Here is a 10000-nt window from a genome sequence, read left to right as displayed (position 1 = left end):
CCTTTTTAAATGGTTTGTTTTAAAAAATTTGAGAAATTCGTTGTTTAAAAAGCTTTGTTCAATGTGTCGTCTGTGTGCTCAGACACATGTAATATACAGTCGTAGTGTGAATGAAAACTTGTTGTTTATAAACGTACATTTATATATACATCGTCGAAGAAAAACATTTCAATGGAGAAATATGGAAAAACTTGTGAAAATATTAACTATGTTTAATTTACAGATATTTATTTAATGTTTTCTCCGCATTAAAACTGATATTTTGACATCGTCTGCCCATTTATAGACTACAACATCCGACGCAACACACACAACATACTCAGATACAAATATCTATGTACATTATATATATATATATATATATATATGTGGGGGGAAAAAAAACTATCGGCATATATATAGATATATTTGGTGTTAAAAATTTCACCGAGAGATAGAGAAAAATCCATGAGAAGGATACTTCAATGAATTGTTTATCATTTTAACATGTTTATTAACCTCAAAAAGTTATTTTAAATTAGGGCAAAACCTTCTTCATGTTCCGTCTAGGTCAGACAGACAGTCGAGTGTTTGTACATACATTTGGATAAATATTTGGATATTCGGTTATAATTTTCAAGGAGAAATCCAGGAAAAGTTGTGGGAAAATCAAATATATTGAAAGTTCAGTGATTTTTCTGGGTCCTGACGTTGATATTTTAAGCTCAGGGTCGTCGAAATACTTTTCGTTTGCCCATTGTAAACGACATGCCACCGAAGGAGGAAGACTCTAGAGGCAGTCGCTTGGCCTGCTGGAAACAACAGCCAGATACTCCCTATCACTATCTTGCCGAAATTACACGTCTATTGTTCGAAAGGTAAGAAACATTCGATAATGTACTTGTAGATATGCCTGAAGAAAAAACGGGATGGTTAGGTTTGGTATCCTTTTGATAAAGGCTGACCTAAACAATACACATAGACATGAGTGCACACATATATGTACTCACGCTTATATATAAATATATATATATATATATATATATATGTATATGAATGGATGATTTAGTATTAAAAAAAAATAAAAATTTTAATTCCTGGAAATTGTTTAGGTGTTAGATACATGTGTGTGTGTGTATATATATATTTATACATACGTAGACGGAGTGCGAAAACTTGAGCTCTATACGTTTATTATATATGAACGAAGAAAACAACATTTTGTAGGAGAAATATAGAAAAACTTGTGGAAAAGTCGAATATGTTGAAATTTCAGTGATTTCTTTCAATATTTTCTCCGTTTGAATAACTGATGTTTAACATTGCCTGAAAAATACATCTCACGTCAGCCCATTGTAGACAGACAACAGCATCCGACACAAGCTTATATATATATATATATATATATATATATATATATATATATATATATATATAACACACACACGGTGTGGAGGAACTAATGTATGTATATTTGAGGGGAAATATTCCAATGAGATCTATAGATAAATGGAGGAAAAAGACATGAATTATTTAATATATTAACATGTTTATTAACATTAAAAAGTAATTTTGAATTAGGGCAAAAACCTCTGTTTTTTTTTAAGTGTCAGACAGTCCGGGTGGGGGTGAAAACTATATATGTTTGTGTGTGTGTGTGTGTGTGTATATATATATATATATATATATATATACACACACACATATATATTATGTACTGACACATTTATTCATATAAACATACACTCGCGCACACACATATGTATGTATATATATATATATATATATATATATATATATATACACACACACACACACTCGCACATATATTTGGGTATAGGAAAACATTTTCAAGGAGAAATCGAAAGAAACTTATGGAAAAGTCAAAGATGTTGAAAGTTCAGTGATTTTTTTTTTTTGGGGAGGATTTCAAAACTAATATTGTAACATCGGAGAGGGAAAAAAAACATTTCTCGTCTGCCCATTATCGACGGCAGCATCCGATACCATCACACGGAGTGTGTAAACTATTGATGTATAATATATATATATAGAGAGAGAGATGTATATTTAGGGTAAAATATTTGAATGAAATGTATTTATAAACTTATTACAAAATCACCCTTATGTATATATGAACGATATGTTTATTAAACCACCATAAAAATAAATAACGCTCTCTTTAAATTTCCATGCAAATCCTGTTTTCTTGTGTCGTCTGGTTGTCAGACACATGTGTATACATGCTGTCTCGGAAGGTGAAAACTTGATGTATATACATATATACACATGTATATCTTGCTTTTATCTTTTACTTTTTTTCATTTATTGAACTGCGGTCATGCTGGAGCACCGCCTTGGACAGTTTTTGCTGAACGAATCGATCCCTATACTTATATATATATATGTGTGTTTATGTATATATATATTATATATGCACGCACATACGCGCGTGTGTATAAACACACACATTTATGTATATATATACTTAGATGGAAAAAAAAATTCGGAGAATTAGAGAAAAAGAACTTGTGAAGAAGTTAAATATGTCGAAAGTTCTGTGATTTCTTTGTAACACTTCTCGCCTGTCCATTTATAGAAGAATGAGTCGGAGAGGCCTGTATGTAGGTCGCTTGACCTCCTAGAAATAGCACCCGCGTTTTCCCCCCCTCCCGTCAAAGCGCACTCTACCGTTTTAGAAGCTGATGATAATGTTTGGACAGTGTATTAAGTGATTGATGCATTGCAAGGAAAACGACTGGACGGTCATGCTTAGAAGGCTTTTTTCTTGATCATAGGTCCTGGGCCTAAACAAGAATAGACCATAGTAAGTGGTACACGCTCGAGTGTGTGTGTGTGTGTGTATATATATATATATATATATATATATATACACACACACACTCACAGTACAAGGTATAGAATATAATGATTTGATAATTAGATTTATTCAGCTGATGCCGTGTGCCGTTACTCAGAGTTTATAGTTTCGTTTTCGCTCAATCAGACAAATGTTGATCTAGAATATTAAATGTAGGAGTTAAAAAGGAAAGAAAATTTTCAATGAGATATATAGAAAAAGCTCTAAATATATAAATATGGAAAAGTTAAGATCTTCCTTGTTTCGTTTTCGAGAAGGATTCGGGTTCGATATCAACAAAGGCATTTTGTATCGCCCTTCATCTGCAGCCGATCGCCTACATTACATCCTATACACAAACATATGTATATTCGGAATACCCATACTTGTATACGCACACACACACGTGTGTGTGTACGTAAATGTGCTTGTATGTGTGTATGTATTTATTTATATATATATATATATACATGTGTGTGTGTTTGTATATGTTTATCTGTATGTGTGTGTGTATTGGGCTTGTATGAAGACCCTAGCTCTCTGCCTTTATATACACTCAGCTTCTAACTGTCCACTTTGACCTGTTTCGACACTGTTGTTGCTACAGGGACACAGACTCTGTCTCTCTCTCTCTTTCTCTCTGACCTCCTTTGACACAGTTCTCTTACTCTTTCTGTCTGCCTCTCCCTTTCTCTCTCACCCTCTCCCTGTTTGTACGCTCTCTCACACACACACACACACTCTCTCTCTCTCTCTCTCTCCATTTCTGTAGCTTCTGACCTCTTTCTCAATCTTTTCCTTTTCCTCTCTCTCTCTCTCTCTCCCTCTTAGTGCCTTTTCCTCTCTCTCTCTCTCCCTCTTAGTGCCTTTTCCTCTCTCTCTCTCACTACTTTCCTCCCTCTTTCTTTCTACCTCTGTCTTTCATTGTCTCCCTACCTTTTCCTCTCTGCCGATGTTTTTCTCTTTCTCTCTCTCTCTACATGCCGCTTTCTATTTATCCCTCTCTTTGCCTGTTCTCTCTCTCTCTCTCTTTCTATTTATCCCTCACCATTTCTTGCCTCTGTTTCTCTTTCTCTCTCTATTTCTCTGCTTCTCTCTTACACTGTTTAGTCGTTCTCTCTCTCTCCTCTCTTTCTCCTCTCCCTTTCTCTCACTATTTCTCTTTCTCTTCCTCTATTTCTGTGCTTTTTTTTTCACATTATTCAGCCGCGCTCTCTCTCTCCTCTCTCTCTTTCTCTCCTCCTTCTCACATCCCTCCCTCTCTTTCTCCTCTTTCTCTCCTCACCCCCGTCTATAACAATTTCCCCCTCTCCGTTAAACATGGTCTGGCTGTGTTTGTTGCTTTAAGGGGTCTCCCACTCTTTGTCCACTCTGTTAGTTTTTGCACCATTGTTGGTTAGAAATGTCCTAGTATCTCTCTCTCTCTCTCTCTGTGCATCTGACCTGCTTTGACATAGTTGTTGGTCGAGGGACACAGTCTCCCCACTCACTCCGTCTCCCCCTCTCTCTCACATATTACACCATTCTATTCTCTCCCTCTCTCTCTCTCTCTCTCTCCCTCCTTCTCTATCTCATCCCTTCTTTCTTTAAATTCTTATCTCTCCCTCTCTCTCTCTCTCTCTTTCTCTCTCATTTTCAAAGTTTATTCTTTCTGTTTCTTTCCCCCCCACATTCTCCTTCCCTTCTCCCCCTCCGTCTTTCAGTGTCTTCTTTCTCTTTCTCTCCCTCTTAATTTTTCCCCCTCACCTCTCTCTTTCCCTCCCACTCTTTCCTCAATCTCTTCCCTCTCTGCTGCCTTTGAATCTAATCTTTCTTTCTTTATCACTCTCCCCTTATTCCCCTCCTTCTCTTCGTTCTTTTAGACGTATCCTCTCTCTCTGCTAATTTTCTTTCTCTCTCTCTCGTCTGTCACACTTAACTTCATTCTCTTTCTCCTCTTTCAATTTACTATATCTTCACCCCCCCTCTCTCTCTCTCTCCCTCCTAATTCTTCTCCTCTCTTCCCCCATTTCCCCGTCTCTCAGCCTAATTCTCTCTCTCTCTCTCTATTTCCTCCAACCCTCTCCTGTCTCTCAGTCTGTCTTTTCAATTTTCAACCTCTCCCCCGGTCCGTGATTCTTTCTGTGTTTTTCTATCCATTTACCTACCTATCTACATATGTATGTTTATATATATATATATATATATATATATATATATATATATATATATAATTTCCATTTCTCTTTTGCTTTCGTCCGTCTATGATTTCTTTCACTTTCGGTATATAGCTATATATCTACCCGTCTAGCTCTCTACCCGTCTAGCTCTCTACCCCCTCTATCTCGTTATCCACCCACCCAACCTATTTAATATCTATCTACCTACCCATCCATCCATCTATCTCTCTACCTACCCGTCCATCCATCTATCTATCTACCTACCCGTCCATCCATCTATCTATCTACCTACCCGTCCATCCATCTATCTATCTACCTACCCGTCCATCCATCCATCTATCTATCCATCCGTCCATCTACCTATCTACCCGTCCATCCATCTATCTATCTACTCGTCCATCTATCTATCCATCTATCTTATCCATCTATCTTATCCATCTATCTACCCAGCTGAATAGTTATGTCTATTCAGCTATCCGTCTACCTATTTATCCATGTACTTATCTACCCGTCTATCTGTCTCTGTCTATCTATATAATTTTCAACCTATCTACATGTCTCTCTCTCTCTCTCTCTTTCTCTCTCTCTCTCTCTCTCTTTCTCTCTCTCTCTCTCTCTCTCTCTAAATATATATATATATATATATATATATATATATATATATATGAATGTCAGTTTACCTATGTATCTACCTGTCTGTCTGTCTATCTACCTGTCTGTCTGTCTGTCTATCTACCTGTCTCTATCCACCTACTCTTGTGTCTCCAGGAAATTCTATCGGGACTTAAACCAAAATACCAGACTACAGACTCAGACTACACCAAACACAAGAACAAACCTTGGTAAGCTACACCATTCTTATCATCATTTCCCCCTTTTTTTCTCTTTTTCAGTCTTCCAGCAAATATGGAATATAATATACATATGTTTGCGTATGCATGTATATATATGTGTGTGTGTGTGTGTGTGTGTGTGTGTGTGCATGTTTGCGTCTATATCCATGTGTGTATGTATATATATATATGTGCAGAGATGTGTGTGTGTTTATGTAACATTTTGCTTGTGTGTGTGTATATATGTCTGTATATGTATATATAAAGCTCGCAAGGAATGAAGCCAGTATGCTCCGTTGGATGTGTAATGTCAATGTGAATACCCGTCAGAGTGTAAGTATCTTGAGAGAAAAGCTGAACATTAGAAGCATCAGTTGTGGCGTGCAAGAGAGACGATTGCGCTGGTATGGACATGTGGTGAGAATGGAGGAGGATAGCTGCGTGAAAAAGTGCCACACCCTAACAGTTGAGGGAACCCGTGGAAGAGGTAGGCCCAGGAAGACCTGGGCTGAGGTGGTGAGGCAAGACCTTCGTACATTGGGCCTCACCGAGGCGATGACTACGGACCGAGACCTTTGGAAATGGGCTGTGCGTGAGAAGACCCGGCAAGCCAAGTAAGATCGTTGCCAGTGCCCCTGGACTGGTTCTTGTGCGGTTGGCACATGAGATGCACCATTTTGAGCGTGGCCGTTGCCAGTACCGCCTGACTGGCTCCTGTAGGATTTTCGAGCGAGATCGTTGCCAGTGCCCCTGGACTGGCTTGTGCGGGTGGCACATAAAAGACACCATTTCGAGCGTGGCCGTTTTCGTGCGGGTGACACGTAAAAGCACCCACTACACTCTCTGAGTGGTTGGCGTTAGGAAGGGCATCCAGCTGTAGAAACTCTGCCAAATCAGACTGGAGCCTGGTGTTGCCATCCGGTTTCACCAGTCCTCAGTCAAATCGTCCAACCCATGCTAGCATGGAAAGCGGACGTTAAACGATGATGATGATAAATTTGTTTACATGTATGTATGTGCATATTGATATATATGTATATGTACATGCATATCTGTATGTATGCAAGTGCATATCTATGTATGTCTGTGCATATCTGTATGTATGTGTATGCATGTATATCTGTATGTATGTATATGCATATCTGTATGTATGTATATGCATATCTATATGTATGTATATGCACATGCATATCTGTATGCATGTATATAATATGTATAATATCTGTATGTACATTTGTATGTGAGTGTATAGATTTCTTTGTCTGTGTTTGTCTGTAATCCTTTTTTTCTATTTGAATTCAACATTTAATTTTCAAACTTATATATAGGACAGAATTAACCCCCCCCCCCCCCCAAAAAAAAAACCTACTTCCATCATTGGAAGCAAATCTGACCTGTTAGCATGTCCTATGTGTCTTACTAATAGTTTAATGTGCCTGTGGCATAACAAGCAAACATAGACGCTCTGTTGGTCTCCGAATCTGTGACCCGTTGGAATATTGAAGATGTGATTGTTGAAGTGGGGAGAAAGGAGGAGGAGAGGGAAATGCAGCAGTAACTTGTTGGTACTCATTTACCACTTATTGGGCCAGTGTGAAATGAAGTGCCTTGTTCAAGGACAAAATGTATGCTTCAATTGAACCTATGTTGTGATAACACTGTGTAACATGATTTTTGTCCTTGGCTAGCGACCATTATTTCTTATTTGCTTGCTCTTAGAAAGTATTAAAAATGGCTAATATTTCCTTTGAACTTTGCTTTCATCATCATCATCGTTTAACGTCCGCTTTCCATGCTAGCATGGGTTGGACGATTTGACTGAGGACTGGTGAACCAGATGGTTACACCAGCCTCCAATCTGATTTGGCAGAGTTTCTACAGCTGGACGCCCTTCCTAACGCCAACCACTCCGAGAGGGTAGTGGGTGCTTTTACGTGCCACCGGCACAGGAGCCAGTCCAGCGGCACTGGCAACGATCTTGCTCGAATGTCTTACACATGCCAGGAAGGCGATGCTGGGCACAGGTGCCATCACGATTTCGCTTTCGCTTGCCCCAACAGGTCTTCGCAAGCCAAGTTTCATGTCCTATGAAGGAGATGACGTCGGCATGGGTGCCAGTCATCGAATTTAGTTCGATTTCGATTTCATTATGATATTTATTCAAATCCCAAAGAATCCCTCTCAACTCATGGCTATGATGCTCCTCCCACTACTCTTGGTCATCATTAGAGATGCACATATTGTCAGCCACTAAGGGACATGTTCAAGTAATTAAGGTCAAGCAACTGACAAAAAAATCTGTGGAATTGAACAGAATATTTGCTATAATGATATTTCTGCTTGAGCAACCCAGTGCTGAATCTATCTGAAATGTAATGGAAAATAGGTCAGTTTCAAAACATTGATGTCCAGATGACAAAAGCAAAGTTTGAAGGGAAAAAGAAGTGATTTCCTTTAATTTCTAGATAGAAGCAAATAGGATATAACAGTTAATGACAAAAGGCAAAAAGAAATGGCAGTTTTTTTACACAGAATGAACATACTTTGGCCACATTGCTATCTGCTTTCACAGGACATGTATGATCATCATTGTTTTAACATATTTTTTTCCATGCTTTCATGGGTCAGATGATGTTGATTGGGGTGTATTTTCTATGGCCAGATGCCCTCTCTGTTGGCAACTCTTGTTTCCAAGCAAGGTAATATTTTCCATTGGTCAGGCACATTTTTGCAGAATACTGGAAATAACCACACCAGCATGGAAGGCGGACGTTAAACAATGATAATGATGACATCCAAGTTTCTTGCTTTTTTGTACTCAGTCTCGCTACTCCTTACTCCCTGCTGGAAAAGATATGTAGTCTTATGCAAGCATGGGGAAATGCATGTTAAATTTTAGTGATGGCAGTCATGATATATAACGTATTCATCCAGGCCTCGTTTTTTTTTTTGTACTTAACAAGTCTCCAGTTGCTACCCCTATTTCCTCTTTCAACGCATGATATTGGAAAAGATACGTAGACCTATGCAAGCATAGTGAAATGTATGTATATTAAATTTTAGTAGCGATGGAGGTCATGATATATAATGCATACATCCGGGCCTCTTGCTGTTTTCGTATGTCGTCTCCATCTGCTAGCTCCATTGCATTTTGGTATCTGCTCATCGATCTGCAATAGGCATCTTTTATCTTTTACTTGTTTCAGTCATTAGACTACGACCATTCTGGGGCACTATTTTAAAGAAGTTTTTAGTCAAATGGATTGACCCCAGTTCTTATTTAAAAAGTTTTTTTTTTAAAGCATGGTGCTTATTCCCTCAGTCTCTTTTTGCTGAACCGTTACGTTACAAGGATGTAAACACACCAACACCAGTTGTCAAGTAGTGGTATGTGACAAACACAGATACAAAGACTAACACATACATATGTGATAGGCTTCTTTCAGTTTCCGTCTACCAAATCCGCTAACAAAGCTTTGGTTGGCCTGAAGCTATACTAGGAGGCACTTGCCCAAGGTGCCATGCAGTGGGACTGAACCTGGAACCATGTGGTTGGGAAGCAAGCTTCTAACTGCACAGCCACGCTTGTGCATTTTGAGAAGCAGGCCACATGAGACATGGATCATCATCAGGTGGGTCCCCCTGCTAGGGACTGAACCCAGAACCATGTGGTTGGGAAGCAAGCTTCTTACCACACAGCTACACCTGCGCATTGGCAACCTTTTTTTGAGAAGTGGGCCTCATGAGACATGGAGCACATAAAATACACCATTTCAGCATGGCCGTTGCGAGTACCGTCTGACTGGCCCTCGTGCCAGTGGCACATAAAAGCACCCACCACACTCTCGGAGTGGTTGGTGTTAGGAAGGGCATCCAGTTGTAGAAACTGCCAGATCAGATTGTAGCCTGATGCAGCCATCTGGCTCACCAGTCCTCAGTCAAACACACCAACCCATGATTTGACTGAGGACTGGCGAACCAGATGGCTACACCAGACTCCAATCTGATTTGGCAGAGTTTCTACAGCTGGATGCACTTCCTAACGCCAACCACTCCAAGAGTGTAGTGGGTGCTTTTACACTCTTGGAGTGGTTGGCGTTCCCCATATCTGTACTAAATCCTTCAAGGTGGCCCCCATGTAACATAGTCCAATGACTGACTCTAGTAGA

The 10000-nt window shown here is 39.2% G+C and overlaps 1 long non-coding RNA gene across 4 annotated transcripts in view; it reads left to right on the top strand.

Moving 5' to 3' along the window:
* Positions 1 to 10000, top strand: part of LOC128251131 (uncharacterized) — a 109865-nt gene that overhangs the window by 4245 nt on the left and 95620 nt on the right. For 2 of the 4 annotated variants that reach the window (XR_016238740.1, XR_008266982.2), the window contains exon 2: positions 5767 to 5840. This is a non-coding gene — a long non-coding RNA (uncharacterized LOC128251131). Of the gene's footprint in view, positions 1 to 60; positions 858 to 5766; positions 5841 to 10000 lie in introns of those variants that run through there. The other 2 variants (XR_016238741.1, XR_016238742.1) reach the window with 2 other exon arrangements.

The sequence above is a fragment of the Octopus bimaculoides genome, chromosome 28, assembly GCF_046866305.1.
Source record: "Octopus bimaculoides isolate indiv1 chromosome 28, ASM4686630v1, whole genome shotgun sequence".
Classification (NCBI taxonomy): Eukaryota; Metazoa; Mollusca; class Cephalopoda; order Octopoda; family Octopodidae; genus Octopus; species Octopus bimaculoides.
Note: the sequence above shows the minus strand (reverse complement) of the source record. Positions and strands in the feature narration are given on the sequence as shown.